Genomic DNA, 27,829 nt, shown 5'->3' on the forward strand with positions numbered 1-27,829 from the left:
CATGTGTTTTTCCCTTCTAGACAGCAAGGCCCAAGTCTCAGTCACCCATGTATTTCCATGACACGAGGCACATGCGGGGTAATGGGCACAAAGGATGGGTTTCTCGTGACTCCTGCCCATCATACCAGCAAGAGCACAGCAGGGCCCTGTAAACACAGAAAGCTGGATGGGGAGACATGGACCATGAGGGAAGGTGGCCCTTCAACGACTGCAAAGCACATCACTTCTGCTTTGGGACAAACTGAGGCCCAGGTCTCTGTGCAGGCCACATGACAGCAAAGCACTCTCAGGCATGGAAAGAAGGTCCCTCCGCTGAGAACCACGCTGTGTTTTGGGAGAGTGGCCTCTAGTCTCTGTGGTGTCAGCACTCAGCCGCAGGTGAAGGTAATGCTACAGCCATAGCACAGAACTGTGCACATGAAGGAGGACACAGTATGCAGGGGAGCCTTGGATGTGAACTCTCAGATGCCAAGTTACATCTTCCCTCCGGTCAAACAGTTTGCCACTGTAGTTACTTTAAGAAGGTCTCTTTAAGAAGAGCTCAGTATGAGTTCTCTGATGCTGACTGAGGCCTGCCTTCTGGTCAAAGACCTTCCCACATCTCTTACACTTGTAGGATTTTACTCCACTATGAATCTTCTGATGAGTGGTGAGGGTTGAGCTGTAGCTGTAGGTCTTTCCACACTCATTGCACTCATAGAGCTTCTCCCCAGAATGACACCTCATGTGTCGAGTTACAGAAAAGCTGTTACAAAAGGCTTTCCCACATTCTTTGCACTCAAAGGGTTTTTCTCCAGTGTGGGTTCTATTATGCCGAATAAAATCAGAGTGGCGGGCGAAGGCCTTTCCACATTCACTGCACACATAAGGCTTCTCTCCACTGTGAATCCGCTGGTGCTCCGTGAGGTGTGACCTGCGGCTGAAGGACTTCCTGCATTCGATGCACTCATAGGGCTTCTCCCCAGTGTGAATCCGCTGGTGTTCTGTGAGGTGTGACCTGCGGCTGAAGGCCTTCTCACACTCAATGCACTCATAGAGCTTCTTCTTAATGTGAATGCTGTAATGTCCAGTGAGATCTGCCTTCCTGAGAAAGGCCTTCCCACACTTTTTGCATTTATAGGATTTTACTCTAGTGTGAATCCACTGATGTTGAAGAAGGAAGTGATTCTTGATAAACTCTTTCCCACATTCCTTGCATTTGTAGGATTTCTTCCCTCCATGAATCAAGGGGTCTCTCCTTGATCTATGTGATTCACACTCAAGGAGAGCATCTCCTGGAGAGACTTGCTCCTGTAAATCTTTTGGGCACAGATTTTTACCTGTTCCCAAATCATCACATTCAGGGTTCACCTTTCCAGGGAGGGTTTCCTTGTAGGGGACTGTCCCTGCCCTTAGGTGCCCTCCCTGTTTTTCTGATGGTCTTTCTTGTTCCCCGGCTTCTCCCAATGTGGAAACACTGGAGTCGTCCTCAGTCAGTAACCTGTGGGGTGAGCATCCCTCAAACAAGGCTGGCTGAGAAGCAGAAAGCTCTGTGGTACTGGTTTTTGCCTTGTCATCTGAAGGGAATCCAATACACAAGAGTCCCATTAACAATGCCAACACAGAAGGAACAAAATCACCAAGCCAGTGGGAAAAGGAAGATGGAAACAGGGCCACTGACAGCTGCTGGATTTTCACATCTCTAAAACTCAGGTTTGGTTGTTTTTGTTTTTGTTTTTGCTGGTCCTTGGATTTTTGACATCTTTAAAGGGACAACCTTGGGGAGAATTTCAGGTAGGGGCCAGAGAAGAATCCCTTCCTTACTATCCAGAGAGGAGAGGAATGATGATACCATGTGCTGTGTTTGTTCTAAGAAAGGACGTCACAGGGAACACAGGGAAGGGGGCATCTAACCCAGCCCAAATGAGAAAGAAAGACAACTGGGAGGGGTCTTGAGATCGGAGTCCTAACGAAGCAAGAGTTACCACACAGAGAAAGTGAGAGGGTCCTGCAGCCAAAGGAGGCAGAGTATACAAAGGTGCAGAGTCTAGAGAGAATCTTGGATGCTGAGGGAACTTCAGAGCATGAGAGGATGGCGGAGATGTGGCTGGAGATGCAGACAGGGTGCAGACTCCAGAGTTTGGAAGGGTGAGAGTAAGCACAGCCACTGCCACTCCCAGGACAGTGTCTACAAGGCTGAGGGTGAGCAGGACTTGTCAGGGGGACATATTAAATCTACTGTGTGTCAGAAACAGCTAGGTGACTAAAACACAGACAAAAGCTAGTAGAGAAATTTGAATTATTTACTTCAAGTATTAAAGAGAAGCTGTACAAATGGAGAAGTTAATAACAAGGTTGTCAACTCTCCTCAAATCTATCTGTAAGTTCATCACCAGTCCAGATAACATGATTTTCCATGAAACTCAACAAGCTGATTCTAGAATTTATATGCAAGAGTTAAGGGCTAAGAATATCACTGAAAAAAGAATAATAAGAGGTGGTGCTTGCCCTCCCAGTATTAGGGTTATGATGAAAGTAGAGACATCAAGACAGCATGGTGTTGGCACAGACATAAGGAAAACTGGCAACAGGACACAACAGTGCTCAGAAACAGACTCATGAATACATACAGCTTTCACAGACTGCAGAGGTGGCACAGCAGATCAGTGGGAAAAGAAGGGACTAAATAACCAACGGAGCTGAAAAACTGGTAACCCACATGCAGGAAAAAGTTCTTGCATTTCTACCGCATGTCATACACAAAGCTAATTCCAGATTAGTAAGCAACAGAAAAAGAATGTAATTTGACCTTGGTGTGAGGAAGATTTCCTAGCAAGACATGAAAAGCAGTAATCATAAAACAAAAGATAAATTGATCTGACTAAATAAAATATGCATTTCTTTTAATCAAAAGATGCTTTAAAGAAAATTTCTAAAAAGCTAAGTTCCAATAGAATGCAACCGCAGCTCACATAATGGGTAAAAGATTAGTATCAGGAATATACAAAAAAAAATCTGACAAATCAAAAAGGGAAGAGCAACCATCTTGGTGACTCCTGATGGAGACAAAGGGAGAGCAGGCAGGAGGAAGTGAGCCCAGAACATGGCAGGGACCATGGAGAGGACGGCACGCTGCTCCAGAGGCCTTTTCCACCAGCCAGGCCTCAAAAGACAGGAAGAAACCAAGAAGGAGGCTGCATGTCCCTGCATGGAGGGGAGGAGAAGACTTACCCAGTGAGACCAGAAGCCTGAAGGTCTCCCTCATCACCTTCCAGTACAGTGTCCTCTGGGGCAGGTCCAGTAATTCCCACTCCTCCCGAGTGAAGGTGACAACCACATCTTTGAAGGTCACCGGTGCCTGGAAAGGCAAACACAGTAGCATTATGTGCTCTACGGCTGTTGGGTGGGATCAGAGCCTGTAACTTAGTCTCTGGTGAAGGTGCACAGAGGTCCAGCCATGAATCACTAAGGCTTCTTGAGGGCCAAGCTCTGAGCTGGACTTAAGGGGGAGGCAGCTATGGCTGACAGAGATGCCCTCCTTGGTGGAAACAATGGAGAATGACACGGACATGGGAGCAGATGGTAAGTGATCTGGGACATAAGAGGAACAGGGAAATAATCATGATGATAATTCCAACAATAAGAACAGCAGCAGCAAAGCTGAGCCTCCCTGGTCCTTCCCATGTGCCTGCCCTGGACAGTGGGCTTCACGTGCTGTGGGAAAGGGATTAAATGTCCACAGCTCTGGAGCAGACTCCCAAGTTTGGATTCAACCCCTTGAATCAACACTTGGCCTGCTGTGTACCTTGGGGAAGCCATTTAATTTCTCTGCGCCTCAATCTCCCCTGTCAGTATAATAATTCTCTCACTTTATCAGGTTATTTGAGAATCCAAGGGAAAACATTCATAAAGCCAACACTAGAGTCTCTGGCTCATGACAGTGCTCTGTACATTTATTCATCCTTCCATCACCATGAAGATAAATGCCATCATCAGCTCCACATCACGTCTGAGTTGAGGCTCAGGGAGCTATAGTGAGTCACCTGAGAGTTCCCAGCCTACACAGCAGAGGTAGGATGTGAACCTACATCCTTCCGGCCCAGGTCTGTAGTAACCCTCACACTCTTCCATTACTGCAGGTGAAGCCCTTCTTTTTTTAATAAAGATTATTTATTTGAAAGAAAGAGAGATAGTGGGAGAGCATGAGCAGGTAGTGGAGGGAGTGGAAGAGGGAGAAGGAGAAGCAGACTCCCCACCAAGCAGGGAGCCCAATGCGGGGCTCGATCCCAGGACCCTGGGATCATGACCGGAGCCGAAGGCAGACGCTTAATGACTGAGCCACCCAGGCGCCCCAGGTGAAGCACTCCTAACGACTGTTGCTGTTAATCTACTTTTAGATCCCTGACCACACTTCCATGGACATGGACAGAGGATGGGAGCCATCCTCACCCTCCTCATGGGAGAGGCACTGAAGGGGGCGCCACTCATTCTGAGAGTGCCAGGGCCTGGGCCAGCTCCCCACACCCACTTGGGTCCCCCAGCCTCCTCAGACTCCCCAGGAGATTCCACAGTGAGCTATCAGTCAGTTTTCCCTTCCTGAGTCCTGACAGCATGTGTCCCTGAGTCACGAATACCATAAGGATCAGGGAACCCACGTGGGTGAGAACAATGCCACTGAGGCCAGAAGAACTGGCAGCCTCCGACTGGCTGTGATGTGTGTCCTGGGTGAGGGCGAGGTGAACATCCAGCAAATGACCACACATGCTCCCCTTCCCAAGACACATCTCAGCTGGGGGGGGGGGGGCATGGCAATCACAAGGTCCTCTCGTGCCTCCTTAAACTCTGTCCTCACTGCCTCTGTCCACGAGGGCACCCATCTGGGATGGCTCCTCCTGCCCTCCTGTTCCCAAGCTCACCTGCAGGAGAAAGCCCTGCCCACCTTACAAAGTTTAATATAGGTGTCATCCTCAGGCCTCCCCAGCCCACTGTGGTTGGGAACAAAGGCTCTGGTAGCTAATGGACAGTATGTGAGTTTCAACTACTTAAGAGCTGTGTGACCTTGGGTAGGTAACTTAACGTCTCTGACCCCTAGTTCCTCTTCTGTAAAGCAGGGATGATAACAGACCCTAACTCTGAGGAGACAGGAACTGAATGAGATGAAACATAATAACTGTCCCTCAAAGCACATCAAGGGCTCAGTGAAATCCAGCTATTACCATTGTTTGGTTATGATTATTTTTCCTCCTCGCTCCTCAAGCACCCTGGAAAATCTCAACCTGGCACTCAACTCTGCACAAAAATGCTAGCTCCCAAGCATGCATGTACTGGGGTACTTTAGCTAGAACTAGAAAGATGAAGAAGTGGCATTTGAGCAGAGGCCTGAGGAATGCACAGGGATGCCCTGCAGAGTTCCAGAGACACTGTCCTGGGCAGAGGGAACTGGCAAGTGAGCAAGAGCTTGGCAAGTGGAGGATGGCATAGCTGCAGAGCCGGGAGATGGGGAAGAAAGGAAAGGAAGACACGTGGGTGGACACAGAGCAGTTGCAGGGACAGGTGCAGCAGGCCATGGGGGGAGGGGTTTGAACGTAGATTCTAAGTGTGATGAGAGCCCACTGAGGGGAGTCTCATTCCCCAACTAGCTAATGAGGTCCTGTCACAGCTCTGGTGCTGTTATAGGCCTGGCGACAGAGCTTCAAAGAGGAATCACAGCCCCCGTTGGAGAAAGATCCCCAACAAGGACTAAATAACTGAACAAGATGATGCAGATGGCCTTAAGAGTTCTGAGGCCAAGAAAAAAAGGGACAAGATTAGAGAGATGGGGTCATTTCAGAAGGAAAGCTGGGGACGACCTTGCTGAAGACGGGCACTGGCACGGCTGGAATGAAGGGAGGGGGGGACACGTACTGGAGAGAAACCCGGGGTCTGTTGTGTGTTTACATCCAAATGCACACTGCCACCACTGAATCTTTAATGCATCTACTTTTCACATAAAAGTAAATGTCTTATAAGTGGCAAGCCAGCTTTACTTGCAATAAGCAGATGGCAAATACAAAGATGAATCCAGTAACCTTCTTGGCTCCCAGTGCCCAAGGGCCCTTTCCTTTTCTTTCTTTATAAAGATTTTATTTATTTGTATGACACAGAGAGAGAGCACAAGCACGGGAAGCAGCAGGCAGAGGGAGAGGGAGAAGCAGGTTCCCCCCTGAGCAGGGGGCCTGACACGGGGTTCGATCCCAGGACCCCGGGATCATGACCTGAGCCGAAGGCAGACGCTTAACCGACTGAGCCACCCAGGCGCCCCTCGAGGGCCCTTTTCATCCTAGCAGAGAAGCAGTGATTCCAAAAATATTGCTCCCACTGTGAGTCTGCCCCTAGGCGCTCTCTTCCCCTAGTCCTCGGCTGGATACAAGCCTGAGACAGGGGAAACCCCAGGGCAGGATTCCCCTGGGGTAAGTCCCTAAGATCATCACAGGACAAGGGGCTCTGCTCCCTTAGAACAGTGTCCAGAGTGATGCTACCTGGGCGGTGTTGGACATTGGAGGACATACATCACACACACGCCTTCTCTCACCCCCTCGAGCCAAGGGGAGGAGATGTCAATATGCCCATGGAACCCAAGAGATGGAAGACAAAGGCACTGATCAGACTTCCTCAAGGTCACAGCCCTGGGAAGGGCGTAGCCAGCATGGCCCCTGAAGTCTCTACATTGTTAAATGAGCTTTCCTGAAGCTCAGCTCATTCAGACGGTGCAGGGACGGGAGGATTGCGAGAAACCCCGTTTCTCTGTCGCCCACACTGCCATAAGGAGAAGACCAGGGCAAAGGCCGCCTTGGACCCCGGGGATCACAGAAATGAGCGGCCACGACCAGCATTTACTGGGCATTCCCTGCATGCGCTGTGCTGTTTTTCACACTCTGCCTCCCACGTGGGCCACCAGGACCCAGAGGGAAGACACTGCGATGAGCCCATGTCCCAGCCAAGGAAGCGGACTATCCCACTGCGGTGCAGGGGCAGAGCCTGGAGCTGAACCCAGGCGGTAGGCTTTGTAACTCGTTCTGCACACCTTTGGCACAGGCCTCGGCTGCGAGGGGGGCTGCGGGTGACACGGGAGCAGAGAATTCCAGGTACGATGCGGGGTTGCAGGGAGCCTCCTCCCCGCTGTCCCTGCCTCCTCTTACCCCCGCCTACCCTCCACTCCTCAGCTAGAGGAAGCCTATTAACTCGACACAAATCACGTTCCTCCTCGCCTCCAAATCCTCCATGGCTCCCGCCAACTCCAAGAGGCCCGGTTCCTCAGCCTGTCAGTCGGACCTGACTCTTCCCAGCAGGCGAAACGGAGAGCTGCGGGTCTGTCCGGCTCAGCCTCACCTCCTGGCGCTTGCACCTCTCGGCGCATGTGCCTGGGACTCCCTCCGCCTCACTGGCTGACAGAGCGGGGGGCCCTCCCGTACCAAGGCGGGCCCCGGACACACGGCACCGTTAGCGGAAGCGACGAGACCCTCGATACGGAGGTGCTGGGACTGCGTGGTTGGGGTCCACAGGGCCTGAGGGGCCGTGCACTCACCCGTGCCGGGTCCATCGGCTCCTCTGCTGCCCCCGTGGCACGCGGCGCGCGGACCGAGGGCCGCGAAGAGTGGGAGGCAGGGAGGGTCCCTAGGGCTCTGCTGACCCGCCCCACACACCCTCAGCCTGCCCCGGTGCAGAGCGGACACGACGCCTCTCCTCGAGCCTCCCTGGCCCGCGGCCTCACGCCCACCGAGGCTCCCGCAGCCGCGACCTCGCGAGCAGGCCCGGAAGCACGCAGTACAAGCCCCACGAGCACGGCGCCGTAGGTCTCGCGGGACGCGGGATCCCAGCCCCGTGCCGTGATTGGCCCAGCTCTACCGCCTCTTGCCGCTGAGCCTGCTGGGTAATATGGCTCCTGCCGCTCCGCCCGCAGTCGCAAAGAGCGTCCTTCCAGAAACCGCCGCAAAGGACCAGCGGCGCCGCCTGAGGGCCTCTGGGAGTGACGTCATCACGCCCTGGGGGTGGGGCGAGGCCCCTTCCCTTCCTAACGGGCGCCACCCCGTGTGTGGGGCACGGCTTCTCCGGCTGCAAGTGCTTCGGGGTGTCGTTTCCCGTGTGGCCCACGTTAGGCTCCCCGCGGGACACGGCGGTGACACGCAGAGAGTCCGCCCGCCCAAGATTAGACCTGACAAGCGCTGTCTTTGCTACTCCTCGGTTCCAGGGAGACTGAAGTTCTGGGAGTCAGTTCTGTGGAATTCGATAATGGTCAGAGATGGCGGAGAAACTCCGTCCGGGGCGCAGGTGGGGGGGGGGGGCAGAGCTGTCAGACGGCCCTCAATCACGTGGCTCCTTTTCCCTCGGAAAACACGTTTTTCCCTGTGTGCTCACGGATTGTGTCCCTGTCCAACCCAGCGAGCAGCTCCGTCTCGTCAACGGAGTCTTTCTTACTCCACCTTCCAAGGTATATCCCATTTCTTCCAGTAGCGTGAAGCCGGAGATCTACTCGAAAGGGAGAGGTGTTTGTCAAACTTCATTTTCTGTTGGGATGCTGACGTAATGGTCACGGTCAGAGAATGTGTAGAGCCTGACCATCTGAACTCTGAGATAAATGGGTTTTCTTTTCTTTTTTTTTAATATTTTATTTATTTGACAGAGAGAGACACAGCGAGAGAGGGAACACAAGCAGGGGGAGTGGGAGAGGGAGAAGCAGGCTCCCCGCTGAGCAGGGAGCCCGATGCGGGGCTCGATCCCAGGACCCCAGGATCATGACCTGAGCCGAAGGCAGACGCTTAGCGACTGAGCCACCCAGGCGCCCCTATATCACATCTTTATTAATGAGACCTTGCACATGATTGTGGTTACACAGCTCCATGTCCTTAGATAAGAATGTGGCTTCTCCTCCACTGGTCAGCTTATATGTCACACTTAGTCAAGGATGACCCAAAGGTTGTGTCCCAGCTGGAAGGATGGATTTGTCCTTAACTGAGATGGGAAGGGGTGGTGGTGGTGCAGATGGAAGAGCTTGGAAACATTAGGATCTCACTTTTGAGCATATTTTGAATCTACTAAACATCCAAATGAGGCAGACTGTAGAAATTTCAATATAGAACTGTAGGGTTTTTTTTGTAAAAAATGTCAGCATTTTAATTCACTGATAGATTGATTTCTAGAATGCTCATAGCTCTGCAATCCAGACTCCTCAACAGAAGAAGAAATTAATGCTCAGAAAGAACACAAAGTAAAATGTCTCATATATGGCTTTCTGCAGTTATAGGTAAGTCCAATGTTTTATTTTAAAAAATATTTTTTAAGATTTTATTTATTTATTTGACAGAGAGAGACACAGCAAGAGAGGGAACACAAGCAGGGGGAGTGGGAGAGGGAGAAGCAGGCCTCCCACTGAGCAGGGAGCCCGATGCGGGGCTTGATCCCAGGACCCTGAGATCATGACCTGAGCCGAAGGCAGCCGCGTAGCGACTGAGCCACCCAGGCGCCCCAAGTCCAGTGTTTTAGAAAAGTAAATATAGAAGCAGTTTAGCTAGGAAGTATTTAAACACTGCTTGACGTGGAGTAACAAAAGGAGTGTTCCTATGTCTCAAACTAGGACCACCTGTAGTACCATTTACACTCTAGAGCTGTGTGTGAGATCAGACTGGTGTTGATTCCAGATGAGGCCACACCCTTGTGTGACTCCTTTCCTTGCCTCATTCTCATTCCTTGACCTTTAATTTTTCCTGATAATTTCTACTCAATAAATCATGTCGTTGAACCTTGTGCCAGCTTCTGCTTCTACAAAACCCAACCTCAGACAGGACACATCTGGTGAAAACCTAAAATATAAATCATGTGAAGTATATCCAGGATATTAAGGTTTCTTTTCCATAATAAGATGAGCAAGGAAGATCAAGAAAACTTGCTTAAATGTGTCCTGATATGAACAAAGCTCTGCAATTTTAGAGGAGAGTTAGAATGTGATGGTGAGGGGCGCCTGGGTGGCTCAGTTGGTTAAGCGACTGCCTTCGGCTCAGGTCATGATCCTGGAGTCCCGGGATCGAGTCCTGCATCGGGCTCCCTGCTCGGCGGGGAGTCTGCTTTGCCCTCTGACCCTATCCCCTCTCATGTGTTCTCTCTCATTCTCTCTCTCTCAAATAAATAAATAAAATCTTAAAAAAAAAAAAAAAAAGAATGTGATGGTGAATCTCTTTGTGGGGGAGTGCCTGTTTCCCTCGATACCTGATGAGCAGGGGACATGGTGTTCTCTGCTGTGTGACTTTATGTCTGAGACGGATCTCAAATGGTTGTGTCTTACACTAGATAGTTCTTTAATTTTGGCATTTCCTTCTAGTGCAGGTGTTCTCAAACCTTATGGGTACATCAGAATCACTGGAGAAATAACACAGAAGGCCCTAGGTCATTGAGGTAAGAAAGAGCCTAAGCATTTGTGTTGATAGCAAGTTGCCTACGTGCTTTTGAAATGACATGGTTTGAGTGTCTTGGCTGTTCAAGGATTGCAAAGTAAGAATGAAGATTAAATGAGTGAAAATATATAGAGTTTTTAAAACAATACCTGGAAGGGTCTGAAAATCATCATTGCTATTAGTGCAGTAATATAAGAAGACCCTGAAGGTGGTTATGAATAGGAAAGCACTCTGTGGATGGTTAATTGCAGCCTATGTTTCCTGGAAGGCTCGTTGCAAGTCCAAGAGAAAGCACAGGGTGGAGAATGAAACCTCTAACCCAGGTAAAGGAAGGAAGAAAATCTTACGTCTTGAAGCAGTGAGATCCCATCCTAGATAGGTCTCCTGGAGATAGGGGATTCTTTTATTTATTTATTTTTTAATTTTATTTTTAGATTTTATTTATTTATTTGACACAGAGAGAGACACAGCGAGAGAGGGAACACAAGCAGGGGGAGTGGGAGAGGGAGAAGCAGGCTCCCCGCCGAGCAGGGAGCCCGATGCGGGCGGGGCTCGATCCCAGGACCCTGGGATCATGACCTGAGCCGAAGGCAGACGCTTAACCAACTGAGCCACCCAGGCGCCCCAGGGAGATTCTTTTATAAGGTGAAGTCACACACAAGAAAAATGAATGTGTATCATCAGGTCAATTTCTATTACAGAGAGTGGATTCCATTTCCCACTGGGTACTAGAGTTCCTAGCATTAGAAATATGCTAAAAGGGAGAGAGCAGAATTTCTCAGGCTTGGAAAGGACCTCCAGGACTACAAAGCGGTTTTCATTGAGCTGAGCCAGGGATATATAGTCTGTTGAGTAGACACCCAATTACAGTCATCAATTGTGAAGTGTCGCCATATAAGAGACTGACTTCTGAAGGTTGGTAGAGAGAGTATCAGATATCTGAATATTCACCTTCCTCACTTACACGTCCTCCATATGCTCCTTTCTTTTCTCAAAGACCCAGTTATGGTGTCCAGGCAGCACAATAATTTCCAAATCCACAATATAATTCCCAAACCCAGGGTGATATATTGGGCCAAGGACAGCCACTGATAAAAGAGATGGCAGCAATTAATTCTATGACCACCTCTGACCCCCTAAATCCCCACAATTGACTCCATTTCTTTCATGTGCCCCTTAATTTCCCTGATCCTTCCCTTGTCCTTTCACCTGTGGGCTGAGCACTGGCTGACCATCATAGCTTTGGTGTGATGTGTGAGGAAAGGGATGTTATTGTGTCAAGGGCTGGGAAGAAGAAGAAAGACTCAGGGCCACTGTTACTTCCTCAGGGGACGCTGTTGGACGTGGAAGCACTGACCCCACCGACAGAGATCCTACGTGATCCACGGACACTGATTAGTAAATTCTGAGAGGGGAATTCAGAGAAAAAATTTGCTCCGCAGGAAGGCAAGCAGAGGGGAGTTAAGAGAGACCTTGCACAATATTTGTAGTTAAATTATAATCTTTTTGGAAGAATCTTCATCAGTTGTAGACAGCGTTCCTTCCTTGGATTGAGGAAATGAGGAGGGAGAAGTGGGGTAGTGTGTCACTATGAATATTCACTTTAACTTTGTATATAGATGAGTCAGTTCAAAATATTTATAGAAAAAAGTCATTTTAGGTGGCACCTGGGTGGCTCAGTCGTTAAGCGTCTGCCTTCAGCTCAGGTCATGATCCCAGGGTCCTGGGATAGAGCCCCGCATGGGGCTCCCTGCTCAGTGGGAGGCCTGCTTCTCCCTCTGCTGCTCCCCTTGCTTGTGTTCCCTCTCTCCCTGCCTCTCTCTCTGTCAAATAAATAAATAAAATCTTTTAAAAAAAAAGTCATTTTAACACTAATTTAATTAATTAATTAACATGAACAAGACTAAATTTATGAAATCACTAAGTATAATAAAAATATATGATAGAACTATAACCAAAAAAAGCAAAAAAATAAGAGAAAAAGGAAAAAGGGAAGAACTGAGAATCACTGGGAATAGACACCATAAAATGATTTTAAATAAGAGATGGTATATCAATAGACATGGCAATTTCTTCAATTTCTTTCATCATTGTCTTTTTTTTTTTTTTTTTGAGAGAGAGAATGAGTCAGAGAGCACATGAGAGGGGGGAGGGTCTGAAGGAGAAGCAGACTCCCTGCCGAGCAGGGAGCCCGATGCGGGACTTGATCCAGGGACTCCAGGATCATGACCTGAGCCGAAGGCAGTTGCTTAACCAACTGAGCCACCCAGGCGCCCTCATCATTGTCTTTTAGATTTCCAGTGTATAGGTCTTTCACCTCCTTGGTTAAATGTATTCCTAGGTATTTTATTCTTTTTGATGTAACTTAAACTGTAATAATATTTAAAGAGTTACTAATTAAGCAAGTAAATTTAAATTTAAATTCTTATTAATAATTTTAAATAAGGAGAGCTGACATTTTTACTCATAGTTTGAACTCCTATACTGACCTGTTATTTTAAAAAATAAAACAAAAACAAATGTTCAGCTTTCTTGGCCTGTCCTAAGTGTTCACTCAGAACTCTCCATCACCATCCTTTCTTATTCGTAGTCTGCTGCTCTCCCCACCGCTTGACAATCTAAACACACAGGATTTCTTCCAATCCCTTGAGGCTCCATAGGATCTTTCCAGGTGATTTTCTTTCTGTCAGAAAGAACTGAACTCAATTATGATTCAAAAATATGTTTAAAAAACACTTGCATGTATTTTTGTAAGACCAAGGTGAGAGATTCCCCCAAATTCCTTAAACGTAGAAATTTCCTTCCTTTTTAAACTTTTAATTTTTTAAATTTTTTAAAAAAGATTTTATTTATTTATTTGACACAGAGAGAGAGCGTGAGAGCAGGAACACAAGCAGAGGGGTGGGAGAGGGAGAAGCAGGCTTCCTGCTGAGCAGGGAGCCTGATGCGGGATTCGATCCCAGGACCTGGGATCATGACCTGAGCTAAAGGCAGATGCTTAACGAATGAGCCACCCAGGCACCCCCTTTTTAAACTAAAACGATTTTATTCATTTATTTGAGAGCGAGGGCATGAGTGGGGGGGAGGGGCAGAGAGCGAGGGAGAGGGAGAAGCAGACTCCCCGCGGAGCAGGGAGCCCCATGTGTGGGGTTCAATCCCAGGACCCCAATATCATGACCTGAGCTAAAGTCAGATGCTTAGCCAACTGAACCAACCAGGCGCCCCTCTTTTACACTATTTCAAAATTCTCTGAACTTCTCCTTTGACGATCCTAACACAGAGTGAGTAATCTTTGTATACTTAAATATATGATGTTCATTTTTACCTCTGTTACAAGACAATGGGCTTTTCCTGGCCTTATTTGCCATGATGTCATAATTTCCTATCACACAGTAGTTAATAAAATGTTAACAAATGTTTAAATGAATGATTAAACGCTGTTAAAACAGACTCATAGCACTTTAACCAGATTGGGAAAGCAATTTGTCCTTGCCCTACAGACAAGGCAGAACTGAGAGACTCAAGTGTCACTGACCATGAGCACAAAAGGGCTGAGGCCTGGGAAACATGATGAGAGGAGCATAGTGCTGTTCACTTTCCACTGGATTGGCAACCACAGTCATGCAAACAGTCAAAATGGCATAGATCGAATAAACAGTAACAAAGGAGCTCGCCAGGACCAAGATGGTTCCTGTGGCTTTGGCCTCGGGGGACGTTTTGGGGGCAAGGCTGTTGTTGCGGATGTGCTGTTCTTGCTGCTTGTGCCTGAGCTGGATGAAGATCATGGAGCTACTAGCCCAGACCATGAAGCCCAAACTCATAAAGTCAAGGGGAAAATGTATGGCTGTATATAACATGTTAAATCTCAATACCCCATCCCAGGAACAGTATCCATTACTTTTCCACACTAAGGTTTTTGCTATTTGATGGAACACTCATTATTACAGAAATAAATGAGTTTATCAAGAGATGTAGGATCCAGCAGAGGAAACAGCAGAAGCCAATGAACTTTGGGGATCTAATCTTGAGCTCCATCCACCTGCAAATACTAGGGTTCAGTTTAATAACCTGGTAGCCACTGAGGAGACAGATAGTGCTGAAGGAAACCCCAGTGCACACTCTGTAATAATAAAAGATAAGTTTACAGGCAGCATCATTCAAGAAATATCGGGATCCAAAAGCTACCATTGTTTGAGGGATCCCTTTGGAAAAAAGGACCATGGAGTTGGCTAGGACCAGTTGATTAAGAATCAAGTCTGTAGGTGTCAACTTGTGTCCAGTGAGCAAAGAGAAAGTATAAAGACAAAGAAGGGATGAATTTCCCAGGATCCCAATTCCAGTCTGAGTGACGAAGATAATCCCCAATTCCAATTTGCCAGAACCCATTGCATCAATATCTAGGGGCTGATTTTAATTGAAGTCAGAGGAATGAGAGGAAAAAAGCAGAAATAAATGCCTTGTCAACACTATGCAGAGTACTTTTCAGCACTTACTCTAAAACTTATTTTCTCATTTTAAGTGGTTATTAACATTTTATGCTTCTTGTGTGTGTGTGCAAAGGCAATTCACTGATGAACTGGATTAGAAATAGCCTCTGATAATCATAAAACTTGCTAAGAGACTATAACTTAATTATTCCAATAACTAAAATGAAAGGATATGTAACATGATAGAGGTGCTAATTATCACTAAATGGCAATCATATTACAATATATAAATGTATCAAATTAACATGTACACATTAACTTGCACAATGTTATATGTCAAATATATTTCAATGAAAAAGTAAAATCCATTAAAATAGAAAGAAGAAAGAGAGAGAAAGAAAACTCTGCCAAATGAACAAAAACAAACAAAAGAAATAACTTCAGTGTCCATCTATAAGTTTGTGGGTGATTGAATGAGGACACAATGGCAGACAGTTCTCAACAGTTGCGGGGATGAGGACAGGAGATCTTTGTATACTGAACCAGTCAGTATTGTTTCAGTCTTTTTTCCAACATGATCGAGAAATTAGGAAACATCGTGATATAAGGCAAATTTTATATCTGCTTATGGGTGTTTTTCATTGGTAAGAAAGACTGGATAAATGCAGAAAACTGCCCTCAGCTGGAGCATGCCACGCAGGGATTAAAAAATGCACACCAAGACACAACTCAAACATCTACCAGGCATCTCAGGTCACTGTGAGGTCGCCTCAGACACCCACGTCTAGTGTTACAGCTTTCTGCCTGATTTTATTTACATGGTTTTTTTAATTGACATATAACTGTTATACAACTTATATTAGTTTCCGGTGAATAAGATAATGATTTTACATTTGTAGATATTGCAGAATGATCACAGTAAGTCTAGTTAACAGCATCACCATACATGGTTACAAACTTTTTTTTCCTGTGATGAGACTTATGAGATCTACTCTCTTAGCAACTTTCAAATGTACGATACAATATTATTAACTATAGTTACCATACTGTTCATCAGTTCCCCATGACTAAGTAATTTTGGAAGTGGAAGTTTTTTCCTTTTGATTCCCTTCACCTGTTTTGCCCATCCCTACCCACCATTTCACAATAACTCAAAAGCCATAATCCTTCTGACACTGACTTCCACATGCAAATTTCAGCTTTTTAAAGTAAAGTGTCATATTTATTACAGTATTTGTGTATTTCTTAAATACTTAAAATGTGAAAACTGTGCTGGTATATGTACTAGGCTTCTATCTTCTTTTTTATGTTTCATTGATGACATTTTCTAGTGTCCCAATAAGCTCTGTGATTTTATTTTTAATCCTGTATATCACAGTGGTTTTCAGGAGCATATGCATTGCATCATAGCAGAACTGATTCTATGGAGTTTTCTCCAGGATATATTCTTTTTTTTTTTTAAAGATTTTATTTATTCATTCGACAGAGAGAGCACAGGCAAGGGAAGCAGCAGGCAGAGGGCAAGGAAGAAGCAGGCTCCCCGCTGAGCAGAGAGCCCGATGTGGGGCTTGATCCCAGGACTCTGGGATCATGACCTGAGCGGAAGGCAGGTGCTTAACCGACTGAACCACCCAGGCACCCCAAGCAGTAATGTTCTTTCTAAGAGTTCAGGAGTATGGGAGGGAAGGGAGAGTTGGTATGTCATAGTGAATATTTACTTAAATTTTACACATATATGGATTTGTTAAAAATATTCAAATGAAAACTATAATAATCTTATAACACGATTTAAGGTTGAAATGAAAAATACAGGAAATCACTAGGGTAATGAACATAAGTTACAAAACAAAAGTGAAGCAAAATAAGAGAAGGGTTAAAGGAAAGAACCGGGAATCATCTTCAAGAAGGATCACAAAATGAAGTGAAATAATAAAAACATGTGTCAATAAAATTTGCTGTGGGAGTTTAAAATGTTTGCACAAAACAGAGAGCCTGACAATTATGACATTGCTGAGTTATACATCCCTCCGGCCTCTAAAGACCTACAGCAATTTGAAAGTAATAAAGACTCCTAATTTCCCCTGATCACAGGGGTTCTGTGGAGACCTAGGGAGGGTCTAAATTCAGTGCCTCTTAGCTCTTCTAAAAAGGTGTCTGGTCAGAATTTTATTGATTTTTTGTTTGAAAAAGAAGTATCTTATAAATGAAACATAGGGTGCAATCATACTATAGCTAAGAGATTTTATGGATAGAGATAGAGAAAGAAAGAGAAATACAGGAATGGATCAATCCACAGGGCAGTCCTTGGAGGGTAGAGAGTGTCCGATTAGGATGACAACAAGACAACTGAGGCACTTTAAAATCTGTTTAAATTCCAGGATAACGTTTACAGGATTACATTCTTTTATTCATATCCCCATAATCTTTTTGCCCTATTTATCTTTACACAATATTTGCATTTCTGTACATGACAGATAAACGAGGCTTTCACTGGTCTAAATGAGAAATATGGTGAACAATCTTCCTGAACTGATGACAGAAATTTAGAGACACGTCATTGCAGACTCCATTTTGCACAACATACCCCTGCTTAAAACAAAACAGAACAGAACATCAAAACAACATGCACCTACACACACCAGCAGCGGATATCACACAGACACTAGGTATCTACTCAGAGTGGGAGCTCACCTTCTTTATGTTATTACTCACAACCCTGTATTTTGATGCCCTTAGGGTGAATGCTGTTCTGGTCACTGTGTTTCGTGAGAAGAAGTGAGAGAAGTTTCAAAACAATTTAACTGAGGAGAGGGGACATGTCGGGCAGCCCTGAGGCAGTTTGGCAAGACTGGCGACATGCCTCTGGTTTCCTCAGCAAATGTTTTCCTGTTTGTATGTGTTTGGTCTTCTTAGCTTCTCTCTCTTTCTTTCTCTTTCTTTCTTTTCTTTCTTTTCCTTCCTTCCTTCCTTCCTTCCTTCCTTCCTTCATCATCTTTCTATCCATCTACTGTTTGTCTACCTATCATTTATGTGTCTATATATCTATCATCTACCTAAGACTTCCCCCACCCCCACGAGCTCAGAAGGCCAATTTTAAAAAGCATAATCCTGGATTTCCTAAGTATTTTCTAAGAATATGATACTTACCTGAAAAGAAAAGCTATTTACACGGTTTAGATTTGCTCCCAGGACAAGGACGGCCGCCACAGCATCTGCGAAGTATCTCGATAGGACACTTATGTCAGAGATAAAGGTTTGGTCTGTGATCTCATCTACTTGCCAAGAAGTGATTATCATTTCACTTGTAAGTGCAGTGACAGTGTCTGCATGGGAAATAGAGATTAATTCTAATTAATCCCAACATAACTAAAAAATATTTGGTGGGATTACGAAAACTTCTGAAAGCTATTAAAAGTGCTAATAGGAAAGCCGTTAAGAGTGGCAGAGGGGCACCTGCGTGGCTCAGTCAGGTAAGTGTCTGGCTCAGAAGAAAATAAAATCTCTTTAAAAATTTGTTTAAAAAAGAGTGGCAGGGCGCCTGGGTGGCTCAGTTGGTTAAGCGACTGCCTTCGGCTCAGGTCATGATCCTGGAGTCCCAGGATCGAGTCCCGCATCGGGGCTCCCTGCTCGGCAGGGAGTCTGCTTCGTCCTCTGACCCTATCCCCTCTCATGTGTTCTCTCTCTCTCATTCTCTCTCTCAAATAAATACATAAAATCTTAAAAAAAAAAAAAAAGAGTGGCAGAAACAGATGGGGAGAACCTACTTTTGAAATAATTTAGTCCTAATGGAATGTGAAAGTACCATTTTATCTAATCAGTGAAAGAAAGAGGTTGATCAAATTTCTTAGTCAGTTTGAGGGCTCTATTTACAGAAGATAATTCCTTCTCATTCCTGAGAGCACTGAGGGCAGTGAAATTGAAGGAAAGACAGTGTGGGTGGAGGGAGAAAGTGTATCCAGAGTTGTGTGAATAAATAGGGTATTGTGTGATTATTTGTTCAGTATTTTAACAAATGTTTGTGTAGTTTATGGGTTCAGGCACATTTCTAGGCATATGGAATATATCAGTGCACAAAATAAAAATAGAAATCCTGGAATTTACTCTGTAGTTGATGGAAAGGAACAAACAATGCATCTGTGATACTAAGTCACCTACTACATTGGAAGGTGATGGGTCCTATAGAAACAAGAAGAGCAGGGGTGCAGGTGATAAAAAGATCAGGGATTTGAGACGGATTAAAGTTGTGATTGGCTGTCAGTATTTGGACTCATAGTGCAGATAACATTTGAGGAAGTAGTTTACATGATGCAGGAAGACATGTTTATTTCTTCCTTTCCAATTGTTATATGTTTATTTTCTTGCCTTATTGCACAAAATAGGATCTTCAGAAAAATGCTGATTAAGAGTGCAAAGAGCAGCCATCCTCCTTTTGTTTTAATCTCATGGGAATATTTTATTTTATTTTATTTTATTTTATTTTATTTTATTTTTTATTTTATTTTATTTTATTTTATTTTATTTTATTTTATTTTATTTTTTTATTTTATTTGAGAAAGCAAGAATGAGAGAGAGTACATGAGAGGGGGGAGGGTCAGAGGGAGAAGCAGACTCCGCCGAGCAGGGAGCCCGATGCGGGACTCGATCCAGGGACTCCAGGATCATGACCTGAGCCGAAGGCAGTTGCTTAACCAACTGAGCCACCCAGGCGCCCACAACAACAAATTTTTAAAAAATATTTATTTGAGAGAGGGTGAGCATGAGTGAGAGAGAGAGCAGGAGTGGAGTGGCAGAGAGAGAAGCAGGCTCCCCGCCTAGCAGGGATCCCGATGCGGGACTCGATCCCAGGACCCTGGGATCATGACCTGAGCTGAAGGCAGACGCTTAACCATCTGAGCCACCCAGGCGCCCTCATGGGAGTATTTTAATAATGAGCCCTGAGTTATGATATTTTCAACAGTATTTTTGTTTTTATGTTATTTATAAAATTAAAGATTAAAGATGTTATTTATAAGATTAAGGAAGATCTCTGTCTTATATCCTTATATACATGTACGTTCATGTATGCGTATACATATGTAGATATATAATTTCTGAACATATGTGTTATTTTTGAACATGTATATATTGTTTTTTGAACACCTTGAAAGTATGTTGGGAACATTGTACCCCTTGGCCAAAGAACCCTTTGGTATATATTTCCTATATAAATTGACATTATCCTACATAACCTAGTTCAATATTCAAAACCAAGTAATTTAACATTGATATAATAGTATTATTTAATTCATAGGCCATATTTAAATTTTGTCAATTGTTCTATGAATGCCCTTTACAGCTCATTTTTTCAGTCCAGAGCCAAGTTCATTATCAAGAATTGCATTTATTTCTCATTTGCTTTTATTCTCTATGGATCAGAAACAGTTTCTCACTCTTCAGAAGTGTTTTTTCTTGTTGTTTCTAAAAAGTACAGGCCAATTATTTTGTAAAATTTACCTCCGCTAGTGTGTCATGAGGTTTCTTAATGATTAATTGAGTTTTGGCATTTTTGTGGCAAGGAAACCACAGAAGTATTGCTTTGTCCTTCTCAGTGTGTTGTATTAGGAGGCATGTAATGTCTGTTTTCCCATTATTGGTTATGGTAACTTTTTTACTTTGTCCTTCTGATCTCCCTACACAAAAGTTACTATTTTTCTGGTATAATTTTAAGTTATTAGAGGAAGGATTCTTCAAAAATGTATAAAAATTCTTTTCCTCATTATTTTGCATTCTTTTAAGACATGGGTCAATGAGGAGACAGAGGAGGGGCTCAGGTAAACAAAGTTTATGATACTCACATGTTCTCGAAACAGGAAGCATATCACAAAGGGCCACATGGGAAAGACACCAGGGTGGTCAGGAGGTAAAAGCAGAAACAAGGAGAAGGTTTAGGGTACCACCTTTATTTGGGTTTCTGGGGGACAGGCAAGGCAGGCCAGGTGAACAATTTTGGATTGGCTAGTATGAGTAATTTTAGGCTTTGAGCTTTGTAAGTGGTCCCTAGTTGCTTGGTACCTGGCTGTTTCAGCTAACAAGATTCCAGGCTATTGCCCTTGATCTACTTCTGCTTCCATCTGGAGAAGCAAATATAGCTGTTCCTCTTGGGTCAGCGTAAATGCTCTTTCCATCTGTGTTCCCTAGTGTGCTGTCTTACTATCTGATGAATTTGTTTTATCCATTTTTCTAAAGCTATATTATCTTTTCAAGCTGCTCACTGTCTGTAAGCAGGGTTAAATAGTGTCTTTTGAAAAAGATTATGTCCAAATCTTAATCCCAGATACCTGGGAAATGACTTATTTGACAATAGGGTCTTTGTAGATATAATTTAATTAAGGATCTTGGGAAGAGATCGTTTTGCATTTAGGGTGGGCCCTAAGTCCAATAACTGATGTCCTCATAAGAGAAAGGAGAAGAGATTTGATATTCTCAGAGACACAAGGTTAGAAGCCATGTGAAGATGCACGCAGAAACTGGAGAGATGCATCTCCAAGCCAAGGGATACCAAGGATTTCTGGAAACCACCAGAAGCTAGGTGAGAGGCATGGAACAGTCTCCCTCAGAGCTTCCAGAAGGAACCTACCCTGCCAACCTCTTGATTTCAGACTTCTGATTTTTTGAACTAAAGAGAACAAATTTCTTTTATTTTGAGCCACCTAGTTTGTGGGATTTGTTACAGCAGCCCCATGGAAGATAACAAACCTTTTCTCTTCTTTCTGGAAAACACATACCTTCGGTGTGGTCAGTATGGCCAATGAATACTTTTCCTCAGTATCTCTCTCTTCAGTAAAGACAGATTCTGGTTATCTCAGGCCAGCTAGACCCATGACAATTTCACACAGGGCTCTTTTAGAGCATTTTGGCCAATGATGGTTTGGCCACACATCTGTTTTTGCCATAGACTGCTTATTTTTTTAATAAAGATTTTATTTATTTATTTGACAGAGAAAGAGGGACAGCTAGAGAGGGAACACAAGCAGGGGGAGCAGGAGAGGGAGAAGCAGGCTCCTGGCCGAGCAGGGAGCCCGATGCGGGACTCAATCCCAGGACCCTGGGCTCATGACCTGAGCAGAAGGCGGGCGCTTAGCGATTGAGCCACCCAGGCACCCCATAGACTGCTTTTTTTTTTTTTTAAGATTTTACTTTTTTATTTTAGAGAGAGAGACAGAGAGAGCAAGAACATGAACAGGGGGAGGGGCAGAGGGAGAAGGAGAGACTCTCAAGCAGACTCCATGCTGAGCTCAGGGACCTGCAGGGTGCTCAATCCCACAACCTTGAGATCATGACCTGAGCTGAAACCAAGAGTGTGACCTTAACGGACTGAGCCACCCAGGCACCCCTGCCATAGCTTGCCTATTGCTGAGGTGATTTCTGAGTACATTTTATGGGCCCTAAAACGCTCAATGTCCCTAGGACGTCATATGGGAAGTAGTCACCCTCAATTCTACTGTAGTTTGCATATGCCAATGAGTTTCTCATAAGTACACACTGTGGCCATTGGGGCTGTTATTACTAAGCATATAGGCCCACATATTCTCTGACACTATTTGGCAAGTATTGTTTTCCTTGGTTCTTGTCTATCCACAAAGCAGGGGCTATAACCATTAAGGCACATGCTACTGCAAGCCAGACACACAGAGGATTTTATATCTAACGTATCTGGACACATTTTTCATTGGCTTCTCCCCTGGTTGGCAGCGAGCCTACTTCTCCCTCTCCCTCTGCAGGTCCCCTGCTTGTGCTCTCTCTTGCTCTCTCACTCTCTCTGTCAAATAAATAAATAAAATCTTCAAACTACAAACAAACAGAATCATCTGGATCAGAGGCATAGTAAAGACCAGCTTTAGTATCAAACTGGATCACCACCCATAACTCTTAGCTGTAGTAGCGTCTCTGTTGCCTTCACTTTCCTTAGAACAAAGAAAAGTAGCCAAGACTGTGTATTCTTGAACAACATTCCCTAAGGTTCAAAATCTTGTGACATTCATTTATTTTAATCTCCCCAGTCCTGCACCTACTGAATCTAGGTCCTATTTTTATACTTTCCCTCTCAAGCTTGTAGTTCTTGAACAACCACAAGCCAGAAATGGCCAGAAGCCATCCAGACAGCAACAGTGGTTCCTCACCCACCACCCCAGTACTGCCCATTTTTCTTTCTCCCCAATACTACCTTCTCATTATTATTTAAAGTAGAGTGGAGGATCGTATGAATTAACCTCTCTGTATCACAAACTGCAAAAATTTCACGTGTCTGGATAATTGAAAAGACTCACAAGTGTTCAGAGCATCCAGATGTGAGGTTTTTCTTAAAAGGTCCTGGAGGGGATGGGGGTGGGGGAGGGGTTAAATGGGTGATGGGTATTAATGAGGGCACTTGTGATGAGCGCCGGATGTCCTATGTAAGTGACAAATCACTAAATTCTACACCTGAGACTGAAAAAGAGAGAGAGAGAGAGAAGCCTATGGGGAGGGGGGAATGTAAAGGACATACTGTAGCAAAATAAAGGGAGCATGGGTCACCCAGGCACAGCTTTGCAGAATCCTTATTTGTGCATGGATACAATTCATCTTCAAATGAAGGATAATTTGAGTCAGAATTCCCAGCAAGGATTTTATGCCCTTCTGCTAAAAGTCAAATTAGGATACCTAATCAATTATGCCATTTTGAAAACCGTCAGTAAACAAACTGGCCTTGGGTGCCCCCATGGGAGTTTTGGACTTTAAACAGCACATAATAAGTCCTGCCACCCTATCTCAACAAAGATATCCAGAGTTCCTAGACATAAGACTTAAGTCTTCCAGTCCAAGTAAATGAACTCTACCTTATGCAAAAAAATTACACAACACATTAAAATTTCTGAGATGTTGCTAACCAATTCTCTTTAGAGGAAGCTATTCTGCTAAAGGTTTTAGCTAGGGCAGTGAAGGAAGGAAAAGGGACACAAAGTAACTTCCGATCCAGGACGTGGAGGGAGAGCTTGAAGGGGCATCGGCTGCGCTATAAGGAAAAAGAGCTTGGTTTGCACCAAATCCGTGATGGAGGGCTGGGATGAGCTTTCCCAGGACTGCAGGGTTACCATTTTGCAGAACTGAGACCTTCAGCCAAGGTCGCCCTGCCCCACCCTGCTCAGCTCACACAGAGCTGGCACAGACAAGGGTCGTGCCCCAAGCCCTCCCTCACCCAGACCCCGACCTGCGTGGTCCCTGTTGGAGGGAGGGTGGTTTCATGGGCTCTTCGCCTTCCTAGCTCCCACTTCTAGGTCTGGGGCCTTGAGGGCTCTCCTCAGCCTGGATTCTTGAATCCTGAATCCAGTCCAGGGCTTATATGATGAAGTCCACATTTCCGGCAACCAACACAATGTGAAGCCAAAGATTGTCCCTGGGATGGGAAGCAGTGTCTGCAAATGCTTGGAGATGAGGCTGAGTTGATAGTGTTCAGGGAATCACAAGTCCGCTTTATATCTGGTGGGAATGGGGAGGGCAGTGGGGGGCAGGATTCAGTGCTGGAACTACTGGCTGAGCAGTTCGGCCTCTGTTCTGAGGGTCTGGGGAGCCACAGATTTGGAACAGAAAAGAGAGGTGATCTGACTCATCATTAACAAGTCCTCTGGGGAATTCAGAGTGGAGAACCGGGGGGTACTCCGGTTGTGTGGGGGCGAGGAAGGAGAAAATTGCAGTAGTCTGGAACACTGCTGAAGGTGGCTGGACCAGAAGGGTGGCCGTGGAAGTGGGGGAGGTGGTTGGATTCTAGATCTCTGGGAGCTGGATGACTGCAGGGTTTTGGCCTTAGCACCTGCAAGGATGGAAACACCATCAACTGAGATGGGGTCAGGGGTAGGATTCACTTTCTGGAGCAATACTCAACCAGTAGTATGAGGAAATGAAAGGTTACCTGGCCACAGGAACCAGTGTGTTCAGATGCTTAGCGATGACAATGAGTTGGGTGTTCGGGGAATGAACTGTAGGTCTCTATTATGTCTGCTGGGCACAGAAAACTGAGGGATGGGGGCAGAAGTCAGTCCTGGAATGGCAGCCTGAGGTGATCAGGAGACTCTAGGGGAAGCTACTACAACAGTCCAGGGGAGGGTTGATGGTAGCTGGATCATAGCAATGGCTTTGAAGTTGGGAGAAGAGGTTGGTTTCTCAATCTGTTTTTTTTTTTTTTTAAGATTTTATTTATTTATTTGAGAGAGAGAGAATGAGAGACAGAGAGCATGAGAGGGAGGAGGGTCAGAGGGAGAAGCAGACTCCCTGCCGAGCAGGGAGCCCGATGCGGGACTCGATCCTGAGACTCCAGGATCATGACCTGAGCCGAAGGCAGTTGCTTAACCAACTGAGCCACCCAGGCGCCCCTCTCAATCTGTTTTATTAGCAGGGACAATTTTCTGCTATGTGGGATGAGAGAACAAAGTCAGTTATGACCCCAAGATGTTTGTCCTTAGCAGTTGAAGCGTGGAAGCACCGGGTACTGAGATGGAAAGTCAGTAGTGGGAATACTTAACAGAAGCACCATAGGGAGTTAGGTTTTTCCCACGTTGGGTCTGAGATATTCCGGGGACCCCTGAGAGGAGGTGTCAGGTTGGCAGTTAGAAACACATGTGGAATTTAAAGGAGGGATTGAGGTTGACAATATCTGTGAGTAGGTAGGTGGCATATGGAATATGTCGTACTTCAGAGGAGGCCTCTTCAGGTTATGGTGGCAGTGCCATTAGGGGGAAGAATGGGGAGGGTATTCTCCAAGGACTGGGTGTCTTGCTTGGGCACCCAGATAGTGGTGGCAGTCTTCATTAACAGAAGCTGGAGAGTACTGACCATGGGTGTGTGGTAGTGAGAGGGGAGAGTGCCGGCTGCTAGCAGAGGCTTCCAAGGGGAAGTGGTTATGAGATCTGTTCAGAGTCAAGGCAATAATGGGAGTCAGATGATGCAGAGGCCAGGATTGGTGCTTTTTCTTCCATCTCCAGGCTCAGGGTTTTTTTTGTTGTTTTTTTTTTTGTTGTTGTTGTTGTTGGATAACTCTTGGTGGAGCCAGAGGAATTTCAGACAAGCTGACAGATTAGTTTGGGAGCAAATGATACTTGCTGGGAGAGTCATTGGCATGTGATGGGAGCAGATGAGGCTGGACTTTGAATGAGTGTAGGTGGCGAGAAAAGATGTTAATTGGGGTAGGTATAGCACATGCAACACTGAAAAGGAAGAGGGGTTTAAGCTACCTGAGATCCATGGAAGGTCTGGATGGCTGAAGATGCAACAAGGAGCCAGGCCTGCTGAGGCAGGCCTCAGAGCAGCGCTGGGACTGCCTCTGGCAGGAGGGTCCATCAGAGGCCTGGGGTAGCCCCGGATGTGTTGCGTTTGGCAAGCACTGCCCGGGTGCCATGGGCAGAGTGGCTTGGGGGGAAGCCAGAGATGCCTGTGACATGGGCTAGAAAGTGGCTGTGGTGTTGGGGATCTAGCAGCCACGCTATGAAGGGAGAGCAGGTGCAGTCCCAAGAGTGATGTGCAAATGGGGACAGAGTACGAATGAATTACTCAGGGTCTTTGTCCTCAGCATTTGAGCAGAGGGTGAGCACAGTTTGGCTGTGTGTGGCACGATCTGAGGAACTCCAGGGCAGTTGACTGTCAGGAGAGTGGTGGCACTCTGTATGCCAGGTCTAGAAAGGAGATGACAACCTCTCTCCCCATCTGTTCCTACTGATGACTGGCAACAGGGAGGAGTCTGACACGAGGAAGAGTGGGTACCCGTGGAGCAGGACCTGCATCTCCTCTGAGTTGGGGAGCTGGGGAGGGGGGCCATGGCCTGGGGGTCTTGGTTAGAGAGGCGGCTTATGCATTGCTCTGCCCTCATCGTGACAGGGCCATGTGACCTTTGAGGATGTGGCCGTGTACTTCTCCCGGGAGGAGTGGGGGCTCCTTGACGAGGCTCAGAGACAGCTGTACCGCACCGTGATGCTGGAGAACTTGGCACTGATGGCCTCCCTGGGTAAGGAGCCCCATTCCCACACCACTGCCTCATATGAGGCTCTGCTCTTCTCCTTTTTCCAAGGGTCTCTGTCCTTCCCAGAGCTGGGCCATGGGCATTGCTTCCTTTCCTGGTTTCTTGGCGTACGTGTTGTTTGCTGGGCCTGGGCTTTCTGAAACCCCAACATAGTCTGCCTTGAAGCCTCTCGCAGAAGGGTTTGGTTTCTGAGTCTTGTAGCCTGTCCTGCCAGTGCATTTGGCTTTGCACCTCCTTGGTAAGGTGACTGTTCACATCTGTTGCAGATGTGTCACAATTTCTGCCCCTGCCTTTATTAGATATTGCTTGGACCTTGCCTGTCTCAGGAATTACAGGCACGTAAGTGGTCATGATTGGCACAGAGTACTAGGCTGTTACAGTAAGCCTCCCCTTCAAGGTTCTTTGTGTGATCAGTTTTGTTCAGTGGTGTCATGGGTTGAGACACCCCGGGCTGGTGTTGTCTACTCAACTGCTGTGTTTTCCCCTTTGAACTTCCATCTTCTAGGTCCCATTTAGTCACCCAACTTGAGCCAGGGGCTGGAGGGGAGCTCTGGGTGCCTGACAGAGTGGACAAATCTCCAAAGATTAATGGAGTCCTGGGTCTGGTGAGTAGGAGCCGTGAGAAGGTATGATTTCAGGACTGAGTACAAATCATACCAGGCAAATGTCCTTTGCATTTTCCTGAGTGCCAATAAGATTATTTTTAAAAAATTATTGTTTGCCTTTTGTAATTCTAATCTAAAATGGTATGCAAGAGCTTTGCAGTCTCTGGTTTTAAATCTTTCTCTTGTTAATTTGTAGGACTTATTAAATGTATTTATTATTTATATATTAACTCTAAAAATTATAGATGACTCAATATTTTCTCACTTGTGTTCTTGTTATTTCAATTTTTATGGGTTTTTTGATAATAGAAACCTGCTATTTTCATATAGTTTGTGTATATGTTTTTTTTTAAAGATTTATTTATCTGA

At 45.6% G+C, this 27,829-nt stretch overlaps 1 protein-coding gene and 1 pseudogene across 1 annotated transcript in view; one reads left to right on the forward strand and one right to left on the reverse strand.

Moving 5' to 3' along the window:
• The window catches only part of LOC117997840 (zinc finger protein 773-like), a 28,887-nt gene extending 24,761 nt beyond the window's left edge, over positions 1–4,126 (forward strand). The window contains exon 5 of the transcript XR_004675890.1: positions 21–4,126. The gene's annotated coding sequence lies outside the window, so the exon portion shown is untranslated. The remainder of the gene's footprint in view (positions 1–20) is intronic.
• Positions 4,127–13,854: 9,728 nt separating this feature from the next.
• Positions 13,855–15,957, reverse strand: LOC117998017 (annotated as a pseudogene).
• Between the last annotated feature and the right edge of the window lie 11,872 nt (positions 15,958–27,829).

Source organism: Mirounga leonina, unplaced genomic scaffold, assembly GCF_011800145.1.
Source record: "Mirounga leonina isolate KUSES-001 unplaced genomic scaffold, KU_Mleo_1.0 Mir_376, whole genome shotgun sequence".
NCBI classification, from domain to species: Eukaryota; Metazoa; Chordata; class Mammalia; order Carnivora; family Phocidae; genus Mirounga; species Mirounga leonina.